This window comes from Dipodomys spectabilis, unplaced genomic scaffold (genome assembly GCF_019054845.1).
Source record: "Dipodomys spectabilis isolate Male_0828 unplaced genomic scaffold, ASM1905484v1 ptg000298l, whole genome shotgun sequence".
Lineage (NCBI taxonomy): Eukaryota > Metazoa > Chordata > Mammalia > Rodentia > Heteromyidae > Dipodomys > Dipodomys spectabilis.
This window is the reverse complement of record NW_024870975.1, coordinates 1,596,094-1,621,135: the sequence shown is the minus strand read 5'-3', so window position 1 is coordinate 1,621,135 and position 25,042 is coordinate 1,596,094. Positions and strand designations below refer to the sequence as shown.

Below are 25,042 nucleotides of genomic sequence, written 5' to 3'. Positions count from 1 at the left end.
TAGAAGTATACCTCAGATAATGGGGCTTCAAAAGGCCTACCTCCTGGAAAGGCTGGCAAGCCCCTGGAAAGATATGTTCTGTTCCTGTTTTTCTTTTCTTCGCTGTAAAGGAGTGCCTATTAATCTTTTACTGTTCCTGCTGCTTGTTCTACTTTCTCATATTCAATGTTCCCTTATTCAGGGCTCTTTCTTGGAAGTGATGACGACCCCACCATCCGATGAGTGTCCTGAGAATATGACTAACTCACCAGAGTTAAGTGCTACACTGAAAGCCCCTCTTATGGAGGCTATTAGAAAGTCATAATTAAATATAAAAGTATTGGGGGTTTCATGACATCACTTCAGCAGAAGGAATTGTTTGTAAGAGATTTACAAGAAGCTGTAGGCACGGCTAGAGCAGAAACTGTATATGGCTATTGGAGACTTCCCTTTAATCCTGAAGCATATACAATAGACCCATATAGATATCTTGTAGATAAGAATGATATAGAGGGATATTTAGACCAAAAGCTAAATAAGATTCCTAAAAGGTTGGTAGATGGAAGGTGGCAATGACTTATCAGAGGAAAATGGTAGGATCCTCCATTATCTAGAGGACCCTAAAGACTTCTCCCAGATCCATAGCCTTTTACAGGTGTGTATGATAAGGATGGCAACCGTTGAGTAACTACTTAAGAAAAAAAACTTCCTATTACTCTCTTCCATTTACTGAGAGACTTGCTAGATCTAGGCCTCCTTGGTGCTTACTATCAAAGAAGAAACAAAAAAGATCTTATGAGACAGTTAAGGCCTCTATGGAGAAGAGTAAACGATTATGTGAAAGGGTTACGGAGACACTATGAGCTGAATTTGATATATGGCCAGATTTAACTAAGTATACTGAATTTTGGCCACAAATTGGGGACCCTCTAAAAGAATGGCAAAGAAGCACAATTGCTTAGAAAAGATTTGAAATCCATAAAGTACAAAACTCAACAAAAGTAACAATAAAGTACTAGAGTTCATGCCTTTCTGTCCAGCACCTTGCCCATATGCTCTGGTTAATGGTTAATAGGTGATAAACATCTCGAAACCAATTGTATTTCTTAAAAATAGAGGAAAAGCCTATCATCATAGCTTGTCATACAAAAAACAAGATCAGGTGACCACTCAAGAACAAAGCCTTGCAGCAAGATTGTGTAACCTTTTGCCCTTTCTCATGGAGACCTTTATCTATAAAAGCTTGTTATCCTCTGCAATAAATCGCACTCAGCATTCACTCCTCTTGTGTGTGAGTTGTCTGTTTGCCATCTCCCCACCTGTTCCAGTTATCTCCACTAGGTGTCCTCCGTCGTCCCGAAAGAGCCAGTCCAGGGCATTCTGTTATCTTTCAATCAATTGAGTGCTAGCCTGGAGCACAAATGCTTAGGGACAGTGTCAAAGCCCTTACTCAAGCCCCAGGACTGATGCCACAAAAAGGTAGAATGTTCAACTGCAACTAGAGAAAGACAGGACCTCATCACAGAGAAAGCTAGTAGTCTGATGCTGACAGCTGCTACCTAACCTGACTTGGCCAGATGTAAACTGCTGCAACCCAGCTCCATGGGTTACCCCTGTCATCCTGGTTTACCCTGGCTTACCACAAACATCCCGGCTGCTCGGTAGCTTTAAAACTTGGCAAGAAGTCTGCTAGACTCTTTGAAATATGGCTTGAAGTGGTAGAGTTCTAACCTTGAGCAAATGGTATTAGAACAGTACCTCATGCTTTGAGTTCAAGCCCCATGGCTAACCCCCCCAACAACAAAAACAACACCCCACTAAACCATTAGAAGTGAACTTGTGTGGTTTGTGAAATGTTCCTCAAAGAATGGTGATACTGATGAGAGCACCCTAATTCTAATGGCAGCTTGTTGAATAGAGCTATGTGCTGAGTCCTTCATAAGGTGCTCTGTGCTGAGTCCTGCACATGGTGCTATGTGCTGAGTCCTTCACAAAGTGCAGTGTGCTGAGTCCTGCATTGGTTGCTGGGTGCTGAGTCTTTCACAGGATGCTGTGTGCTGAGTCATGCAAAGAGTGCCATGTGCTGTGTTCTTGACAGGGTGCATTCTTTCATCAGGTCCTTGTAAGAGCTCTACAACTGAGATGATTATGCAGACAATAATATTGAGGCTCATATATGTCCCCATGTCAGAGAAAAAATTATGTATTACTGAAAAGTAATGAGTTGTCTCTTCAATTTTTTGTTTTGTTTTTTTCTCAGTCATGAACCTTGAACTAGGGGCATGAGTGCTGCCCCTTACCACTTGGGCTAGCACTCCACCACTTGGAGCCAAGGACCCTCTTTTAGCAGAGTGCCACTTAGGGGTCGATAGCTGAGGTTGTCATCCTGCCTTCTCAGGAAGCTGAGATCTGAGGATCTGGGTTCCAAACTATCTCAGAAACAAAAGGTCCCATGAGATTATCATCTCCAATTCACCACTAAGTAACTTGAAGTTGAAGCTGGGTGCTTGTCGCTCATGCATGTCATACTAGCTACTCAGGAGGATGACATCTGAGGATCATTGTTCAAAGCTAGCTTGAGCAGGAAAGTCCTTGAGACACTAAGCTCTGATGGACCACCAGAAAAACTGAAATGGCGCTTTGGCTCAAATGGTAGAGCACAAGACTTGAGCTGAAGAGTTCAGGGACAGCACCCAGGCCCAGACTTCAACTCCTACAACAACAACAAAAAGACAGAAACAAACTAACAAACCTGAAGTAGAGGGCTGGGAATATGCCTTTGGAGTAGAGTTCTTTGCATATATAAAACCCTGGGTTTGATTTCTCAGGACCACATCACTAAAAAAAAAAAAAGCCTGAAGTGGCTCTGGCTCAAGTGGAAAAGGGATGGAAGAGGGCTATCCTTGTACAAGAGAAACTAGTTACAGTGCTCAGGTACAGAGCTCAGGTTCTGAATTCAACTTCCAGGAATGGAGTTTGAGCTAGAGCACATGTGCAAGCACACACACACACACACACACACACACACACACACACACACAGACTAGAAGTGATGATGTTACACAAAATGGTAAAGCAGTGGGTTTCTTCACTGAGCTCATAGTCAGCACCCCAGCCTTGGGTTCAACCCCTAAACCTAGCCACACAGGGACCTACTAGGAGAGGTCAAAAGTTTCAAAACCTGATGAGATTCACCAGCCCTAGATGACAGGAAGCTTTGTGATATCAGATATGTGCTTAGATTTTCCAAGCTTCTGGAAACCTAAGAGAGGCATCATAGGTCCATCATCGCTCTCAATGAATCATTTCATGAGGTTCAGTGCCCTGGTTGTCTGCCAGAACGTATCCTGAATTATATTGAGCACTGTATCTGAATACTGGAATATAGTCTCCAAAGGCAGGATAAGTGCACAGGACTTGGCCTGCCACGGGAGGTGGCACAAATGAAGACTTCCTGTCAAACCAGAGCATTGGGGAGAGAGATAGTTTGGGGTACAAAGAGACCTTTTTCTCCTGACTTTGGAGCGCGCCCCAAATCATTCTCACTATCTGACCTGGATAAAGTTGTTTGTTACACAGCTGTACAGGAGTGAGTCTTTTGTCTGCCTGTCCAGACAATGAGAGAGACTTCTTTCAGCAGGCCTGGGATGCAGAGAAATCCTCAGGCTACACTGAGAACAGTGAAGTGAGCCTTGGAACATGCACTTTCATGAAAGCAGTCTCTGTTATGAAATCATTTTCTTGAATACAAATTTCCTAGCTTGGTGATGTTCATCATAGCTACTCTGGAACTTCACCTATAGGAATACATCCATACATACCCAAAGACATGGAAGTACAGGCTCTTTTTGAGGTGGCATGTCTGAGTTTTAACTATGAGCCGAGGCATTGTCCCTGAGCTCCTTTGGCTCAAGGGTAGTGCATTAACCTTGAATTACAGCCCCACTTCTGGGTTTTTCTGTGATATCTTAGAAATAACAGTGTCATGGACTTTCCTGTGCTGGCTGGATTCAAACTCAGATTCTCTACATCTTAGCTGCTGAAGAGCTGGTGTTAAAGTGAGAAGCCGCTGGCACGTTCTTTCTTTTCTTCTTCATTTTTTAATCTGGACAATCTGACTTCTTAACAGGGTCATTAAAATGGCTTGAATTTATAAGTTAACTACCCAATATTCTTTATAGCTGCTTTCACTGAGAAGGATTTTCTCTCCTCATCTTCTCCTCTGGTCACAGGTTTGAAGCCAAAAGTGAGAAGTGAGTGTCACAGGATTTGGCAGCAAATGTCCACAGGACAGGTCAGCCCTGTCACTTAGCATTGAGCTGCAGTGAATTTACTGTCTCAGGATGAGAGGAACGAAAGCTGGAGCAATCCTCATTGCTCACTTTGCCTATAAAATGATCTAATAATTATGAGTGTTGTGTGTCTCTAACCTTAAGTATCTAGAACACACTAGAAGCATCTTCATGTATCTCTTTTTCTCGAGTGCCTCTTAAAATTTAGATTAAGGGCTTGTGTGGAGGGGCTACTCGGTGAATCCCTAAGGAAAGCCCCTTGAGGCCTCTTGGGAGATCGCTGTTCAAAGTCAGCCTGAGCAGGAAGTCTGTGAGACTCTTAACTCCAATAAACCACCAGAAAACCAGAAGTGGAGCAGTGGCCCAGAGGGTAGAGCTCTAGCTTTGAGAGAAAAAGCCGAGCAGGAGACAGAGGCTAGACCAGGCAGGAAAACCTGGGAGGCGCTTATGTCCAATTAATGACCAGATGTGTGGAAGTGTATCTGTGGTGGTGGTAAAGCCTCAGCCTTGTGAAAAACAGCTGAGGAATTCATCCGGCCCTGAGTTCAAGCACTGGGATGGCCACAAAAAATTTTCAAATAGAGAAGGCCAAGTTTATGAATCAGTGCCCGATGCAGTTATGTGTGTATTTTACCTCTGTGAGTGCAAACAGACCGTATGCAATTCTTCTCCTTTTATTTACTGGATTATTTTTCAGATATGCTCCTTACACATACCTCATCATTGTCTTCATTTCAGGCCCATAGCTTTTCTCTTCCAGGGTTCCAGGCCTGTGTCCTTATATGATGCACACTGAAGCGCTCAGCAGCCTTTATTTACATTTTATTATGGGACCAATGCAAGAATAGTCACAAATCAGACAGGGGAAGAGAAGATCAGGTTTCATAGAAGTAACCAGTATTCAGAAAATTAAACTTGGGGACATAAAATGGGAGCATACTTATGTAAAAACTACCATTAAGGAAAAGATGAGGACGCTGGGAATGTGGATTACTGAGAGAGTGCTTGCCTAGCATGCAAGAAGCCATGGGTACTATTCCTTGGGAGCACATACACAGAAAAAGCCAGAATCGGTGCTGTGGCTCAAGTAGTAGAGTGCTATAGACAGTGTCCTGGCCTTTATTTCAATCCAAGAACTGGCAAAGAGATATCTAGATAGGTAGTAGTTAGATAGATATAGGCACATACATACATACACAAATACATAGATCCATAGATAGATTCAATAGATAGATAGAAAAATAATAGATGAATCTGGTTTTGGATGTCAGGAGGAAAGAAGGGAACAATTCCCAGTCATGAGGCCTTCTGCAGTGTGCCAGGATACCAGCATTGCCTTCACACAACCACAGGTCAGGAAGACTGTCTCTTTTCCACTTCTCAGGCAGCCAAAGGCCCCAGAGTCAAACAGGCAGACCTAGGTTCTTACTCAGGGATTGGTGATTTGCATTAATGACGTGGAGAATGAAGGAAGGAGAAAGGACTGGCAGAGATAGAAGAAGGGCCTTCAAATCTGACAGATGGAGAGTGAAAAACCCACTCCTTAAGGCCAGAGGGCAGCGTTTTTCTACTCTGTTCCTCCCCTCTCACCCACTAAACTCGCTCTCTATTGGTAACCTAAAGGTAGGCTGAGGCTCCCTTCACCTGAGGGAGGAAGGTTAATTAGTCATTGTTTGAAGAGGCAGAGAAAAGCCTTACCCTAGTTTAACTCTAATAATTGTTTCAGGTTTCTCCCCATTGGTGGCTGTTCCTGGAATGAATGAAGTGATTTTGCAGCTCCCTTCCCTGATGAGTGTGTACATTCTGCCTCCTAATCCTGTAGGCCTACTCTCTGCATCTAGCTTGGCTTTGAAACTGTTTTCTGCCTTCAATTACAGTGTTACACTGCAGTTCTTCCTGCTAACATGGCTAGGGTTTGCGTTCTGAGAACTTCATTTAAACGCAGGATAGGTCAATAATGTTTATTTCCTGCTTCTATAGCTCAAGAACTCTAAGAATATTTAGAGTACAAGTACTTCTCATCACCAAAGGAAACAAAGGAAGCTCTTGAACATCTGACCTTTCATAAGTGGAAATCTGAGTGTCATAGACATTTCTGCCATCGCAGGTTTCACCCTGTGATCCTGACACCTCAGTCTCCTGAGCTAGGGTGACGGGTCTGAACTACTGGTGTTCGGCTTGGTTCAGAATTGCAATGACATTGACAATACAAGTCAACTGCTTATCACGAAGGGTTTGGGGAATATATTAAGGCTTTCAACATTGGACCTTTCAGAACCCAGTAGGGCACAAGGTTACAATGCTAGAGTCTGAGAGGCTGGGCATATGGATCTGCTACACTTGAGCCTGCAGCTCTAGTTCTATTCTGGTGTCCATCAGTGTTCATTTTCCAAAGAATGTTCTCATAATTAGCAAATAGGAAAATTTCTTTGATTAAGCCTCACTTTTTTCCAATTGTGTGTCTCGAACTCAAGCGTGGCACTGTCCCTGAACCAATCAGCTCAAGGCGAACAATATACCACTTGAGCCACAGCGCCACATGGGTTTTTTGGTGGTTCACTGGATATGAGTCTAATAGGCTTTCCTTGGCTAGGCTGTCTTTGAAGAGTGGTCTTCAGCTCTCAGCCTCCTGAGAAGCTAGCAATCCAGGTTTGAGCACTGGCATATGGCCTATTGTTTTTGACAGTCCTGGGACTTGATCTTAGGGCCTTGGAACTGTCTCTGAGCTTCTTATTCTCAAGGATAGGCACTTGCCCCACACCACAGCTTCTGCTTTTTCTGAGTATGTGTCACTGAGTTTTAAAACCCTGGTATTCGTGCATGCTGAGCCAGCTCTTTACCACTTAGCCGCAATTCTAACCCCACCCTTACAATTGTACCCCTCACTTTTGTATCCTCAAGAAAAGGCATCTGACTATAAATCATCTATAGAAATCCCAAGGGGGGCGGCAGAAACTGCAGCCACCATACCTGAACCACAGAGAGTCCGGGACGAAGGAGCCAGACGCAGCAGTGAGCGGATTCTACTCAACACCAGCAAGAACCGACAAGAAGAAGACATCTTCATCCTGCAGTTCGCAGACCAGAGACGACCCAGGAACCAAGACTCGGCATGAGTAGAAGCCTAACGTCCTCACTCCTTCACAGGGAGCAGAGGAGGGAAGGCCACCCCTCCACCCCCCCAGTACCGGAGATCTCCATCTTGGATACCGACAAAGCTCGGCAGAGCTACTAGCTCCAACTCAGGCCTTGGAATAAATCTAGAGTCATCTAGCAGGTCACAAGATCTTAACTTGGCCTGCCAGACTCAGCTCCACCCAGGGAATAGTCACCCAGCTCAGGCGCCAGCCACAGGGGTGGCTTTCTTCCCGGGGTAATCAGAGCCAGAGGCTGCCCCTCCCTTTAGCAGCCTCGACAATCAATTGAAATTCAGTAAACAGAAACCCTGCAAGTGGCTCCAGGCTGGGATCCATGAGTTTCTCACAAACCAGCCCCCAGGAAAAGCTATAGTTTGCTGAAAGGCCTCAACTCTACCCAGAACCTAGCCTCATTGCAGCATCTCCAAAATCGAGAAAAAAGCCATCTCCCTCTTTGGTGATACTCAAAGCAGATCTCCCTCCCATTAAACTAACCTGGGAGGAGGATCGCAGAGCATTTTTCTGCCTGTTCAAAGAAACTGACTTAAGTAACCAACCAAGCAACAGGAACACAAGCAGACCAGAGACTCCAACAAGAGGCTGGTTATGGACACAAGGGAGACACAGGATTTTTCCCACCCCTCCCAAAAAAATCAAAGAACTTTTTTTGTACCTTTTATAATTTTTTTTTCTAAATAATTTTTTTAATCTTTAATTTTTACCTTTTTATAAAAACATTGTTTTCTAGTAATTTTTTTTTTCCTCTTAAAATTTTATTTTAGGGGTATAAGTGTGTGTGCGTTTTCCTTCCTTTTTTGTTTTTGTTTTGTTTTGTTTTTTGTTTAGGTCTACTCAACTTCTCATTTTTTTCTTACTTTCTTATCCTTTTCACCTTTTCTTCTCTTTCGTTCTTCTTTATGTGACTTAATTGCTGCTCTGTACATACTCTGATAAACCCATAGTTGATTATTAGACCTTATCCCCCATTGTGTACACATTTAATCCACAAATTTATTACTCAATTCAAAACCTCTTAGACTTAAATTCCTTTATAACAGTATTACCTCTTTATACCTTTAAAATATTTTAAGTATTTTTATTTTTATATTTTTCACATCTCCTTTATATCCCTGCCCTTCTCTCATTATATTCATGTTCTTCTCTAAAGAGTTTGTTTTCGATTCTGTAAAATATATCTAATTTTTACCTTTCTATTTTTTCTGGTCTCTTTTTGTTCCCTTTCTCTTCTTTTCTTTCTCCCTCTCTACTTTCATCCTATCCAACCTATTTCCTGCTTTGAGATTAGGACTTAGTTAACTCTCCTTGTGCCTTCCCACATCACTCTACGCCTATTTTTTACGCATATTTCTTCCTAAACCTAATAATTTCTAGTTTACCAAATTCTTCTTTGCGGTTCGTAGCCCATTAATATAGAGTTGTTTGATGCTGAATAGAAGTATCTGTTGAACTAGAATGTACCTGCAGACTATTGACTGTGCAAACACAGACTTTGGTTAATGCTTGTCTAAAGATAGTGTTCTAGCACAAAAGTGGTGTTAATTTCATCCCAAATGGGCAGAGTAAGTCAGAGAAACACAAGAAAAATGGCAAGTCCGGGTACTTCAACTCCCAGTCATGATAATCAGAGGACAGAACAGATAATGAATAATCCAGAGGAGATTTCCCAAATAGCTCTACAAACACTGCTGGCAAACATGATAAATGAAAAGAGTGAAAACATACAAAGGACTCTGTCTGAGCATGGTTGGGAGAGAGAGGAGGAAACCCAACAGTCTATACAGGAATATCATAAGCGTGAGGAAGCTACTCAAAAACTGATACAGGATTTGCATGAGCAGCTTTAGAATACTCAAGGAGAAAGGCAGAAATGGTGTGACCAGGCTGAGAACACTCAAAGAGAACTACAGGAATGGCATGAAGGGAAGGAGGCTAATCAAAGAGTAATACACGAATTGAGAGAGCAGGATCAGAATACACAAAGATCACTAAAGGTATTGATGGAATCCATTAACAAAGAGCTGAAGAAAGTCAGGGAGACCACAAAGGGAATGCTGAATGGAACCCAACAGAAGGAATGGGAGTCCAAGGAAACCATAACCAATCTGAGAATAAACACTGAACACCAAATTAAGGAAGTAAAGAAGTTCATACAAGATCTAATACAAAGCTTCAACAAAGAATTTGAAGCCATCAAACCTGACCAACTAGAAGGAAAAGAAATAAAAAAACAAAGTAGAAAGTCTCAACAGCAGGTTAAACCATGCAGAAGATCGAAACTCGGAGACTGAAGATAGCCTAGATATTATAGAGAAAGAACATACAACCATCCAAGAGAATTCCAAGAAATATGAGAGATCTATCCAACACTTGGAAGACACCATCAGAAGGCCTAATCTAAGGATAATGGGTGTAGAGGAGCACCCAGAAACAGAAGTTAATGGTCTAGAAAATTTGTTTAACAGGATCCTAGCAGAGAACTACTCAAACATGCAAAAAGATAGGCCTATTCAAATACAAGAAGCTTTTAGAACTCCAAATAGACCAGACCAGAATAGGACACCCCACCATCACATTATAAACCACACAGGATCAATTCACACCAAGGAAAAGATCCTTAAAGCTGTCAAGGAGAAAAGATTAATCACCTATAAATGGAAACCAATTAGAATCACCTCAGAGACAATCACTGCAGAGACAATCAAAGCAAGAAGAGCCTGGAATGATATATGCCATGCCCTAAAAACAAACAACTATCAACCAAGAATACTGTACCCAGCTAAACTCTCCTTCATAACTGAAGGCCAAATAAAAACCTTCCACAGCAAAGAAAAAGTGAAACAATACATCTCTACCATACCAGCCCTACAAAAGATTCTTAAAGATATCCTACACATAGAAAACCAACAAGACCACAATAAAGGAGAAGAAACTGCACCCAAGCTGAGAATCCAAGAACAATAGGAAGAACCCACTTTTCGCAGCCCCAAAGAAGGTGGATAACATGTCATGAACTACCAAATGCCTCTCAGTCCTATCTCTTAACATTAACGGACTTAAGTCTCCAATTAAGCTACATAGACTGTCTAGTTGGATTAAAAAACAAGATCCTTCTATCTGCTGCCTTCAGGAGTCACATCTTGCCAGTAAAAACACATTTTCAATGTTAGAAGCAAACGGCCCCCATAAACAGGCAGGAGTTGCAATCCTAATATCAGATAAAATAGACTTCAAATTAAAATTCGTGAGAAGAGATAAAGAAGGTCGCTACATACTAAATAAGGGATCTCTCCTTCAGGAGGATATTACAATTCGAAATATCTATTCACCAAACAACGGAGCACCCAAATTTATCCAAGAAACAATACTTTCCTTCAAATCCCACATAGATCCAAAGACAATAATTGTTGGGGATTTTAACACACAACTCTACCCAATGGATAGATCAACTCGGCAAAAACTCAACAGAGAAATCGCAGTTCTAAACAACTGCATAGATCAACTAGATTTAACAGACATCTACCGAATATTTCACCCAGCAGCATGAGAATACAGGTTTTCCTCAGCAGCACATGGAACATTTTCTAAAATAGACCACATTTTAGGCCACAAACCAAACTTTTCCAAATTCAGAAACATTGAAATAATACATTGCATTCTCTCAGACCACAAGGGAATAAAATTAGAACTCAATACCAAAAGCCACCAATGAAAGTCTGGTAATGCATGGAGGCTGAACAACACACTGCTGAATCACGAGTGGGTCATGGATGAGATTAGAAAGGAAATACAAATGTTCATGCTATTCAACAAAAATGAGCACACAAGTTACCAGCTACTCTGGGAAAGAGGAAAGGCAGTACTCAAAGGCAAGTTTATAGCTCTGAGTTCCAATATCAACAAATTGGATATATCTGAAACAAACAATTTAATAAGACATCTGAACCTCCTTGAAAAAGAGAAGCAAGAAAACCCCAATCCAGTAGATGGAAAGAAATAATTAAAATTAAATCATAATTAAATGAATTAGAATCCAAAAAAAAAAAAACTATAGAAAGAATCAACAAAACAAAGAGTTGGTTCTTTGAAAAAATTACAAAATTGATAAACCCTTAGCAAATCGTATCAGAAAAAGAAGAGAACACACCCAAATAAATAAAATCTGAGATGAGAATGGAAACATTACCATGCAAACAACCAAGATTCACAACATTTTAAGGGAATACTTCTCAAAACTTTATGCTAATAAGTTTGAGAACTTGGCAGAAATGGACATTTTCCTAGCAAATATTGACATGTCAAAAGTAAACCAAGATGAGTTAAACCAGTTTAACAGGCCAATATCAAGCATTGAAATCGAAACAGCTATAAGAGACCTACCAGCTAAGAAAAGTCCAGGACCAGATGGTTTTACAGCGGAATTCTACAAGGCCTTCAAAGCAGAGCTCACACCAATACTCCTCCAACTCTTCAATGAAATTGAAAGAGAAAGTTCACTACCGAACACATTCTATGAAGCCATCATAACCCTCATCCCAAAACCAGCAGGGACTCATCAAAGAAAGAAAACTATAGACCTATTTCTTTGATGAACATTGATGCAAAACTTCTCAACAAAATTTTGGCCAATCGACTTCAACAATTCATCCAAAAAAATCATAAACCACGATCAAACAGGCTTCATTTCAGGGTTGCAAAGCTAGTCCAATATATGCAAATCAATTAATATTATTCATCACATCAACAAGAGCAAGGATAAGAACCACATGGTTATTTCAATAGATGCAGAAAAAGCATCCAACAAGATCCAAGACCCCTTTATGATGAATGTTTTGGAAAAATTAGGAATCCATGAAACATTCCTCAATACCATAAAGGCTGTATATGACAAACCTACAGCCAGCATTATACTTAATGGTGAAAACCTAAAGCCATTTCCTCTTAACTCAGGAACAAGACAAGGATTTCCACTCTCACAACTTCTCTTCAACCTAGAATTAGAATGCCTAGCTACAGCAATAAGACAAGGTGCAAACATAAAGGATATCCAAATAGAGAAAGAAGAAATAAAACTCTCCCTCTTTGCAGATGACATGATCTTGTATTTAAAAAATGCCATAGACACCACTCCCAAATTACTCAAGCTGATTCAAAACTTTGGCAAAATCCCCCAACAACAAATCCTCAAAGAAACAACTGCCCAATAAATAAATGTGCTAAAGATTTGAAGAGAAACTCTCTGAAGAAGAAAGAAGGATGGCCAATAGACACATGAAGAAATGCTCAACCTCCCTAGCCATAAAAGAAATGCAAATCAAAACAACATTGAGATACCAATTCACTCCAGTTAGAATGGCTATAATCAAGAACTCTAACAACAACAGATGCTGGAGTGATGTGGACAGGAAGGAACCTTACTTCATTGTTGGTGGGAGTTTAAACTTGTTTAACCACTTTGGAAAGCAGTATGGAGGTTCCTGAAAAGACTTCACATAGAGCTCCCCTATGACCCAGCAATCCCACTTTTGGGCATTTACCCAAATGTTTACAAACAAGAACACACTAAAGCTACCAGCACAATTATATTTATTGCAGCATTATTTACCATACTTAAGATATGGAACCAACCCGGATGCCCATCAGTAAATGAATGGATCAAGAAAATGTGGTATATACACAATGGAAGTCTATGCCTCCATCAGAAAGAATGACATTGCCTCATTTGTTAGGAAATGGAAAGGCTTGGAAAAAATTATATTAAGTGAAGTAAGCCAAGCCCAAAGAAACATTTGTCCCATGGTTTCCCTTATTTGCAATATCTAGCATATGTATGAGTCAAGCAGAAAAGGTAAGATAATGTGATGTTAGGATAATGAACCGTTACATATACATTTAAATGTTTTTTTTCTTTCATGCATTTGTTTCTAACTCATTTATAAGATTATTTCTTTGTTGCTTTGTATGTCCCTCCCCCACAGTATAACTCCTGCTTACACTATATTTGATGTCGGTATAATTTGTGGAGGAGATGGGGAAAAACAAGTCATTTTAGGATACAGGTGGACCCGTTGCAACTGTTTTAATTACAAGTTGTCATGTTGAAAACGAACTTTACAACTTTCGTGCGGGGTGGGGGTGGGCAGGGGTGGGCGTCGGGGGAAGACTGGGAAGGGATGTGAAGGGTAAACAAAGGAGGAGGTTGCAATGCTTGATAAGAAATGTACTCATTATCTTTCCCATGTAATTGTAACCCCTCTGTACAGTATGTTCACAAAAATTAAAAATTAAAATTAAAAAAAAGACCCAAAATAGCAAAAATGATCCTCAACATAAAGAATACTGCTGGAGATTTATTGCAGTTTAATTTTATAGCAGCATCATTCATGATCAACTCATTAAACTGTGACATTAATAACATTCCATTGTTATTGGTATGGATTGGAACCAGTTTCTAAATATCTCCTGTCATTTGTTGGTGTCAGGATGAGGATTCAAAATCAGGATCCATGTTGCCACGTGGGCCTAGGGATTCCCTGGTAGTCTGCCAGCCTTCATCAATGCAAGGTGAAGTACCCTTTGCAACAGTGTCATTCAGACCCAGGGGGGTTACCATGCAAAGAAGAAAACGTAAAAAGGCAACATTTTTTCTGTGCATTGTTTTTCCTGCAAGGCTTGGGGGCCTAGGATTCCAGAAGCAGCAGTTTGTCCAGTTGCTGCACCCCAGCATAGGGTGATCAAAGCTGAGGCAGAGTTGCTACGACCTGGGTTCAAGCCCCACGCTGAGGAAAATTTAAAAATAAATTAGCTCCCTGGCTTTGGATTTGAACTCAGGATCTGGGTAAATCTGCAGCTATATGGATGAAGGGGAAGATCACTGTACTTGAAGATAAGAAAGTCAGGACTGTTCACTAGTCCTGAATTCAAGCCCCAGCCCTGGAAAACATACTATTTATATACATTGTAAAGATAGGATTTTACTTACCTGTAGATGTTCAGTCCATACATGTCTTATGTGGTTGTTCCTTGTATTTTTTGTTTCATTCATTTACCATTGATTTTACTATGATGAAGCCCATTCTGTTTATTACATTGATGACGTCCTATCACAGAGCATCAAGATTTGTAGAAATGTTCTCCATCATGCCTGACACCCAGGATTCTCAGAGAAAAGGAAAACAAATTTCACACTTGGCTTCTTACTCCACGATCCACTTGTTGGTAGTACTGCAATCTGACTCAGGGCCTAGCAGGACCAATTAGCCAATAAGTCAAGGTGAACACACAAACCTGTGAGCCTCTAAGGAGCTAGGCCATTCCCAGGATCTGACAATGATCCCCAAGGTGGTCCACTATAGTCATAAATTCATAATTTAAACATAGAATCTATATTGACATACATGTGTGGACAGCATATTGTATTCAGCATAGTTCTCCTTTTTTTGTCTATAATTCATGGAGGTATTGTGTATTTTACTAAGCATGGTGACAGGTGTAACTGTGATAACATGGATGATGACCTGTTCCCATGGTTATAGAGTTGCCTATGCATTCTCCATCCTAGTTGAGACCCAAGACTTTCACAGAAGAGGAAAACATGTGCAACAACTTGCTTCTGACATCAGAATGAATCTTTTGTCAGAGCTGGGATTTGAACTCAGGTCTGGGCAGCTCTGTTGCACTGGGGGAGAAGGGGAAGTTCACCATCCTTGAAGACTAGAATGTCAGGACTGGTCCAGGGACTGATTTGAAGCCACAGCACTAGAAAAAATAGCAAGCCCATCTTTTTTAAACATAGGATCTCTCTTTACCTATAGGTGTGGTATGCATCTTGCGTTCAGTGTAGTTATTGTTTTTATTTTGGGTCTTATTCATGTATGTATTTTGTATTTTATTGAGTGTGTTGACATATAAAACTGTGCTGACATGAATGGCAACCTGTTACCTTGTCTATAGAGTTGCCTATATAGCATTCTCCATCCTCGATGAGACCGAAGACATTCACAGGACAGGAAAACATGAAACATGTGCAACCTTGGGTTTCTCACATCAGAATGAATCTTTTGGCAGTGCTGGAATTTGAACTCAAGGCCTAGCAGACCGAATTGGTGAATGGGTCATGGTGAACACAACAGCCTGTGAACCACTGAGGAGCTAGGGCATTCCTGGGACCTGAGATCAAGTCCTGGTGGGGGCCAGTATAGTCATAAATTCATAATTAAACAGAGGATCTGTATTTCCAAATATGGCTGGGCAGCATCTTGGGTTCAGTGTAGTCACTCTCTTTATTTTGTGTCTTATTCATTGATGTATTGTGTATTTTCTTGAGTATAGGATGAAAGATATAACTCTGGTGACCTGGATGACAAACTATTCCCATGAGTATAGAGTTGTCTATACATTTCCTACCCTAGGGAGACCGAGAACTTGCACAGCATAGGAAAATAGGTGTAACCACTGGCTTCTCACATCAGAGTGAATTTTTGGCAGTGCTGGGATTCGAACTCGGAGCCTAGGAAGCCCCACTGCTCAATGGATCCACATGATCACACCAGACTGTGAGCCACTAAGGAGCTTGACCATTCCCAGTAACTGAGATTGAGCCCCAGGGAGGTCAAAATGGTCCTCAATGCATCATTGAAACATGGGATATGTATTCACATCCATGAGTGGACTGCATCATGCATTGAGTATAGTTATTCTCTTTCTTTTGTATGTTATTCATGGATGTATTGTGTATTTTTTGAGTATATGATAACAAGTAAAACTGAGCTGACATGGATAACAACTTATTCCCATGGCCACAGGGTGGCCCACGCATTCTTAAATCATAGCTGAGACCCAGGACTTGCACAGGAAAGGAAAACAGGTGAAACAATTGGCTTCTGACATGAAGATGAATCTTTTGGCAGGGCAGGGATCTGAACTCGGGGCCTAGCAGGTCCAACTGGTAAATGTGTCCACATGAGCACACCAGCCTGTGAGCCACAAAGGAACTAGGCCATTCCCAGATAATGAGATTGAGGCCCCCGGGGGGAGATTTGGGAGCACAATAGTCATCCATTCTTAAACCGAAGGTAGTGTGAAAATAAGTACATATTTGTATAGAGTAGGAGAGATGGTGAACTGTAATGGAATCCAATCTGCATGACTACAAATTCTTGAAACTTTCCTGATGCCTCCATTTCATGACTGTGATGCTTGTTGTCATGTTTAATAAACTCTTCTTTACAAATAATCAACACACCATGAGTCTTGCCTATCATTTCTTACTGGCATCATGCACTAATTACTCATTCAAGGATGAGATCGATAGCATTCCATGACTCTTTCTAGGTCCAGAAACCAGTATCTCAGGATCTTCCACCATTCTCTCCTCATAGTAGGGCTGAACTCAAGCCTCAGGCCTGGAAAAGATACTCATAATATATATTTTAAAGGTAGGATTTACATTTCCCTACAGATGTTCAGTCCATATTGTGTTTGGTGTGTTTATTCATTTTATTTCTTGTTGTATTCATTTATTTACCATTTATTTTATTGACTCTGATGACACCTATACGATTTATTACATTGTTTACATCCTATCATATAGCATCTAGATTTTAGATGTGTTCTCCATCATGCCTGGCGATGCAAGGATCTGAATTCAGGGACTAGCAGGCCCAATTCATGAATGGGTGAGTTTGAGCATGGCAGCCTCCTGCCCATGAAGATGTGAGGGAGTTCCCACATGCTGAGATTGACCCCCAGGTTTGGCCAAAACAGCAATACATGGATAGGCATATGATGGTATACAAATCAATATATATTGGTGAAGCGTGCCAGAGCCATCTATCTATGATTGAATGACATCTACTACGTTCCTACCAACTCTTAGGTATTTATTATACTGCCATGGAATGAATATATTCTTTTCATGCTTAATAAACTATTAATTAAGAACAATCAGCATTCTAGAACTATTGCATCCAATTTTAGACTAGACCAATGCATGAACTACTCTTTAAATCAGTAGTCCTATTTATAGGAATGAGTCTCTTGTGATCTCCTGCCATTAGTGTCAGGACTGGGATTTGAACCCAGGGCCTAGTTTGACAGGTTGGCCTATGACTTCACTGATACCCCACCACCCATCAGCAATGGCAGGTCAGGTCCACTTTGCAACCGTGTCATTCATATCCAGGATGGTCATTGTGCAAAGAAAAATTCCTAAAACCCCAGCCCTCTGCAGCTCGCAACTCTTTATGCTTTCCAGCTATATTTTTTTCCTGAAAGCCCTCTGGGCCTAGGATCTCAGGTTTGGCTATGGGTCCAGAGACTGCACCCCAGCCTAGGGAGATCCAAACTGAAGCAGAATTTCCATGATCTGACGTAAAGCCCCATGGTTGGCCAAAAATAAATAAATAAACAAAAAAAATTAAATTAAAATAAATAAATAAATTGTTTAACTAGATTTAAATGAATAAAGCTCCCTGCTTTGGAATTTTTGCCAGTTTTCTTTCCTAGCCAGGGATTTGAACTCAGGATCTCAGTAAATCTGTAGCAATGTGAGGGGGAGGTAGTTGTGGAGATGGTAGGGAAGGAATGGTAGGGGGAAAACAAAGGAGGAATCAACAATGCTCAATAGTAAATGAACTCATTACCTTGCTACTGTAACTGTAACCTCTCTGTACAATATTTTTAAAATAAAAAGTTACAAAAGAACAGGAACAATGTAGTTCTCAGAAAATAAATTTGGAGGTAAGGGAAGGATGTGTGAATAGCTGTACAAAATTCTACTCTGCCTTTTTTTAATGTTCAGTATGGAACTGAGTAAACTAACTGCTTCCATTAAAAAAATAAGTTACTGTCTTGGAACTGGGGCCAGTATTTCCATCATTGCTAGGATTTGAGCTCACCGTCCAGGTAACTCTTTTGCAACATGGGTGAAGGTGAAGCTCAATGTTCTTGAGGAAAAGAAATTCAGGCTACAGTTCCCAGGGCCTGAATGAAGGCCCTGCAGTAGAAAAAGTGTTTCATTACCTGTGTAATATATTATATATGTATACATATATATGTTAATTTCATACTATGATTTTATTATTGATTTTGAATTTCATTTTTATTTGATTCATTCATTTATTGATTATTGTATTTATTATACACAATATATATTACATTTTGCACATCTATTATAAAATTATATAAAATAATGTAGGACATTGACTCATTTTTCATTAATATTTTATTAAGTGTTGAAACATAATACATAATTAATGGAAACATTTGTCACAGTATTCACATGTTTAGAGTCTCTCCCAAGTATGAGTTTGCATTATCTTTGGATATCTTCGTATTGAGATTTCTTTTTTTTTCTTATTTTTTAAATTAATTTTTATTTTTTTATTGTGAAAATACTGTAGAGAGGGGTTACAATTACATGGGCAAGATAGTGAGTACATTTCTTATCAAGCATTGTAGCCTCCTCCTTTGTTTACACTTCCCATCCCTTCCCACCCTCTCTCCACCCCCACTTGTAAAGTTCATTTTCGACATGACAACTTGTACTTCTCGTTGTTGCAACCAGTCCAACTGTATCCTTATTTAAACGACTTGTTTTTCCCCTTCCCCTCCACTAATTATACCGACATCAAATATAGTGAAAGCAGGGGTAATACTGTCAGGGAGGGACATACAAAGCAACAAAGAAATAATCTTATAATTGCTTTAGGAACAAATACATAAAAGAAAAAAAACATTTAAAATACATATCTTAGGGTTCATTTTCCTAACATCACATTATCTGACCTTTTCTGCTTGACTCAGACTTATACTAGTTATTGCAAGTAAGGGAAATCATGGGAACTATATTTCTTTGGGCTTGGCTTACTTCACTTAATATAATTTTTCCAAGACTTTCCATTTCCTAACAAATGGGGCAATGTCATTCTTTCTGATGGAGGCATAGAATTCCATTGTGTATATATACCACATTTTCTTGATCCATTCATCTACTGAGGGGCATCTGGGTTGGTTCCAGATCTTAGCTATGGTAAATAATGCTGCAATAAACATAGTTGTGCTGGTAGCTTTAGTGTACTCTTGTTTGTAAACATTTGGGTAAATGCCCAAAACTGGGACTACTGGGTCATAGGGGAGTTCTATGTGGAGTCTTTTGAGAAACTTCCATACTGCTTTCCAAAGTGGTTGAACAACTTTACACGACCACCAACAATGAAGTAAGGTTCCCTTCTGTCCACATCCCATCCAGCATTAGTTGTTATTAGAGTTCTTGATTTTTGCCATTCTAACTGGGGTGAGGTGGTATCTCAATGTTGTTTTGATTTTCATTTCGTTTATGGCTTTTATGGCAAGGGAGGTTGAGCATTTCTTCATGTGTCTATTGGCCATCCTTCTTTCTTCTTCAGAGAAGTTTCTCTTCAAGACTTTAGCCTACTTATTTATTGGGCACTTGTTTCTTTGAGAATTTGTTGTTGGGGATTTAATTTTTTGATTTCCAAATATATTTTAGATATGAGACCCTTGTCCATTGTATGGCTAGTGAAGATCTTCTTCCAATCTGTGGGCTTTCTATTGATCTTGCTAGCTATGTCCTTTGGCATGCAGAAGCTCTGCAACTTCATGTAATCCCATTTGTCCAATCATTCTTTGATTTGTTATGTTTCCGGGTCTCTATTAAGAAAATTTCGGCCTGTGCCAAGGAGACCTAGGGTTTCTGTTATTCCATCCTGTAATGTTTTCAGAGTGTCTGCTTTGACTCCGAGGTCCTTGATCCATTTGGAGTTGATTCTGCTGCAGGGTGATATACAAGGATCTAGCTTTACTTTTCTACAAGTAGTTAACCATTTTGCCGGCACAATTTACTGAAGAGGCTGTCTTTCTTCCATTCTATTTTTTAGCTCCCCTATCAAAAATTAGATGGCTAAAGGTCTGTAGGTTCATTTCTGGGTTTTCAATTCTATTCCAATGGTCCTGAGGTCTGTTCTTGTGACAATACCAAGCAGATTTGATTACTATGGCTTTATAGTAGAGTTTGAAATTTGGTATTGATATTCCTCCAGCAGTGTTCTTTCCGTTGAGGAGCGTTTTGGCTATTTGAGGTCTTTTATTGTTCCATATGAATTTTTGGATTGCCTCTTCTATTTCCTTGAAGAATGAGGTTGGAATTTTGATAGGTATCGCATTGAAGTTGTGGATAGCCTTGGGAAGTATTGCCATTTTCACGATGTTAATCTTTCCAATCCAGAAGCATGGGAGTTTTTCCCATTTTGTAAGTTCTGTGTTGATTTCTTTTTTCAAGTTTTTAAAGTTTTCATAATAGAGGTCCTTCACTTCTTTGGTTAAGCTAATTCCTAGTTATTTTATTTTTTGTGGGGCTATTACAAATGGAGTTGCTCTCCTAATTTCAGCCATACTTTTCTCATTGTTGGCATACAGAAAAGCCATTGATTTTTGGGGGTTAATTTTATAACCTGCTACTTTGCCAAAGTTTTGAATCAGCTTGAGTAATTTGGGAGTGGAGTCTATGGGATTCTTTAAATACAAGATCATGTCATCTGCAAAGAGGGAGACTTTTATTGCTTCTTTCCCTATTTGGATCCCCTTGACGTCTGCACCTTGTCTTATTGCTGTAGCTAGGCATTCTAATAGTAGGTTGAAGAGAAGTGGAGAGAATGGACATCCTTGTCTTGTTCCTGAGTTAAGAGGAAATGGCTTTAGGTTTTCACCATTAAGTATAATGCTGGGTGTAGGTTTGTCATATACAGCCTTTATTGTATTGAGGAATGTTCCATGGATTCCTAATTTTTCCAAAATCTTCATCATAAAGGGGTGTTGGATCTTGTTAAATGCTTTTTCTGCATCTATTGAGATAACCATGTGGTTCTCATTTTTTTTGGGGGGGGTCCGTTCGTGGGGCCTGAACTCAGCTCTTCAGCTCAAGGCTAGTCCTCTACCACTTGAACCACAGCACCACTTCCGGCTTTTTTCTTTTTGCTTATGTGGTGCTGGGAATCGAACCCAGGGCCTCAGGCATGCAAGGCAAGCGCTCTACCACTGAGCCATCTTCCCAGCCCCAACCATGTGTTTCTTATCCTTGCTCCTGTTGATGTGATGAATAATATTGATTGATTTGCGCATATTGAACCAACTTTGCATCGCTGAAATGAATCCTGTTTGATCGTGGTGTATGATTTTTTGGATGAATTGTTGAAGTCGATTTGCCAAAATTTTGTTGAGAAATTTTGCATCCATGTTCATCAAAGAAATGGGTCTATAGTTGTCTTTCTTTGATGAGTCCCTGCCTGGTTTTGGGATGAGGGTTATGATGGCTTCATAGAATGTGTTCGGTAGGGAACTTTCTCTTTCAATTTCATTGAAGAGTTGGAGGAGTATTGTTGCGAGCTCTGCTTTGATCGCCTTGTAGAATTCCGCTGTAAAACCATCTTGTTTACTCATATGTGCTGGTCATTTGTAAATTGAAAATTTGTATTACTGTACTTTTTTTCAAATTTTGTGATCTCATCTTTCATTTTAAGTTGCCTTGCATTTCACATTTGCTTACTGCTAAGGATTGAGATGGATTTTCAATTATTTCTGTTGGCATGTTGCATGGGCCTACTTGAGAAGTCTTGCCCTTGTTACTTGATGATGGGTATAACTGAAACCTGGGATCCTAGGACCCATGTGTCCTGCAGAAGAATAATAAGTTTTAGACATCATATCAGCAAAATTTGGGTATAATCAGTAGGAATGCTTCAGAAATGTGTAGAAAAATATTTTGGAACCTGTGAGTTAAAATAATAAACAGAGCAGGAGTGTAAATTCTGTTATAGATTAGAGGAAAACAATTTTTTTTAACTATGTGAATTCTGAAGACCAAGAACACTTACAATGTTTATACCGAAGACATTGCATTGATACTTTTCATATACTAATATATATTCTTTTTTTTTTTTGGTCGGCCGTGGGGCTTGAACTCTGGGCCTGGGCGCTGTCCCTCAGCTATTCAACTCAAGGCTAGCGCTCTACCACTTGAGCTACAGCGCTACTTCTGGTTTTCTAGTGGTTTATTGGACATAGGAGTCTCACGGTCTCTCCTGCCCAGGCTGGCTTTGAACCGTGATCCTCAGATTTCAGCCTCCTGAGTAGCTAGGATTATAGGCGTGAGCCACCAGCGCCCGGCCATATATTAATATATATTCTAAGCACAATTATTTATATTCCAATCTATTTATTGTAATATATATCTATTTATTTGTCAAATTATCAATTAATTCTAGTAAGCTTCACTGTGTGAAATAAAATATCAGCACGTATAAATATAAAATATATAACTATATATGATATAAGAAAAAGGCACATGTTTTGCAATGTTCTGTTGTGGTTAGGGTATCAAAGGCAACTGTGTTTTAAAGTATTATTCCATTATTTCTACCTCAGTGTTTGGTAGAGTTGGACCTAAAGCTTTACCATTTGTAGATTACAGCCTAGAGGCAAGAGGAAACACTGTGATTAAACCATTACCAATTTAAGGCCTAATATCAAGGAGAAACATATAGACTTCTCTTGTACCTATGAAAATATTTGGTGAAAGAAAGGCAGTAGTGTAAATTCCTGCCTGGTTGGATGGTATCCTGGCCAGGACATTAGGTAATCATGCATATGAATTTATTTTCACTTTCTTGGCTTTAGCTACTTTTAAAATGTTAGGTACAACAAACAATTATATTTTGATAAAATACCTTCTAGTCTAAACGATTCTGTCTTAACTGTTCATTTCTCTATAATCCCTCTTAACTAAGATTAGTTTTGTTCCAAAAAGGAAATCTATGCTGTCAGGGTAAGATATTCTGGTTGGTCTGTTGCTACATGGAAGAAGAGTGAAGGGTCAGGTAGACATTTGTGCCAGTAAGACCTCATTTATGAAATTTTAAGCTGCAGAAGTTTAGAAGTAGCTCTTAAGCAAGGCTTATTTTGAATCCATTAGCTCCACAAAGCTAACTCAGTTGATAAATAAGTACTTGAAAAGCCATCACCTTTGGATCTAGCTATAAAGGCTTCAAAGTATGATCAAATTTAATTGAAAAAGACTTAAAATAGTCATTGACAAAAAAAAATTGCAAATGTGAGCAATCGACCAAACAATGTAAGTTTTCCAATATACACAGAATTTTAGAGAATTAAGATCAATAGCATTTTGGGAACAATAAGTTTTCCTGGTTACAAACAGTCAACCAAGGATATATGCCTTTATAAAGACTGCATCATTAACTATGTAAATTTACAGGATATGACATGCTTCAGCAGCACGTTTACCCAAATTACAACAATATAGAAATTAACATGGCACTTGTACAAGGATGATATGAAAATTTGTGAAGTATGCCATATTTTTCATTCTTCAGATGCAAGAAATGAAAAACAGTTATTAAAAATGATTACAAAAATAAAAATGTAACAATACATGTAATTAATTGAACTAAAAGTTAGTTTGACCTCAGTGTATTAAATCCTCACCTTAGAAAGGCCTTTACATAGCATAATCTTTACAAAACATTTGAAATTAGATAACATTGTCATTTTATTCCAAAGAAATAACATACTATAAGGACCTAGGAAAAAAAGGAATGTTAAACTGTTTCTATATGGAATGCTATCTGAAATAACACATTTAAAAATGAACCTATATATTATAAAACAATGTAGAATTCAAACTATTATATCTAGGAGAGAATGAAATAGATTATGTATATTATACAAACAAAAAACAGATTAGATTAAAATATACTTTTTTCAGACAAAAACCAGAAATATCTTCAGTTTCTGTACTACTCATTTCAACAGATAAGTTAAAATGATTTCTGATTTAAAAACCACAAACTCTGCAGAAATCATTATAGATGTATACAAACAAATCTTGAATACATTTTGACATCAAAGTCAGGCAATTCACTTGAAGAATACCATGGAGTCCATGAATTTTTAAAGTAAGATATTGCTGCTGTTTGTATGGTGAAAATATTTTGTACGGACACAAGGATGGATTGGCATTTTTGAAATTTAAGAAACTTAACCAAACCATTATGACTTAGGAGAACAATTTTTACAGCTTTCCACAACTCCAAAAACGTAGTGATACATATTTATCCTTTTGGCAATATCAAATGCAGTTTCTTCAAAGTTCTTCAGACCTGGTTTGATAATTTGATAATATTAAATAGTAGGAGATCCAGCATATTTTTGCTATTTCTATTCCAAACAGCAAGATGCAAGGGGGTCAAGAGGACTTTAGTTTGGGTATTGCGATATGCATCATGATGAACTAAGAAAGAATCCAGTCTGGTATTATTCCACATATAATCACTGTGTAGGGATGTCCAGCAATTCACAGTTATTGCATGAATATCTGCCTTGAGCCACCAACTCATGGATAATATCTAAGTGTCCACTGTAGGATTCCCGATGAAGAGAGGTATATTCATCATCATTCCTAGTATTCACATGAGTGGCCTTTTTGGAAAGTAGTCTCTGTACTGTAGTAAGCTGATTATTTTCAGCAGCCCATAGAATAATTTGCTTGAATACTTCTCCATTTTTTCTGCGAATGATATCATT

At 39.3% G+C, this 25,042-nt stretch overlaps 1 pseudogene; it reads left to right on the top strand.

Moving 5' to 3' along the window:
• Positions 1-23,722: 23,722 nt before the first annotated feature.
• On the top strand, positions 23,723-23,822 carry LOC122127299 (annotated as a pseudogene).
• The last annotated feature ends 1,220 nt before the right edge of the window (positions 23,823-25,042 follow it).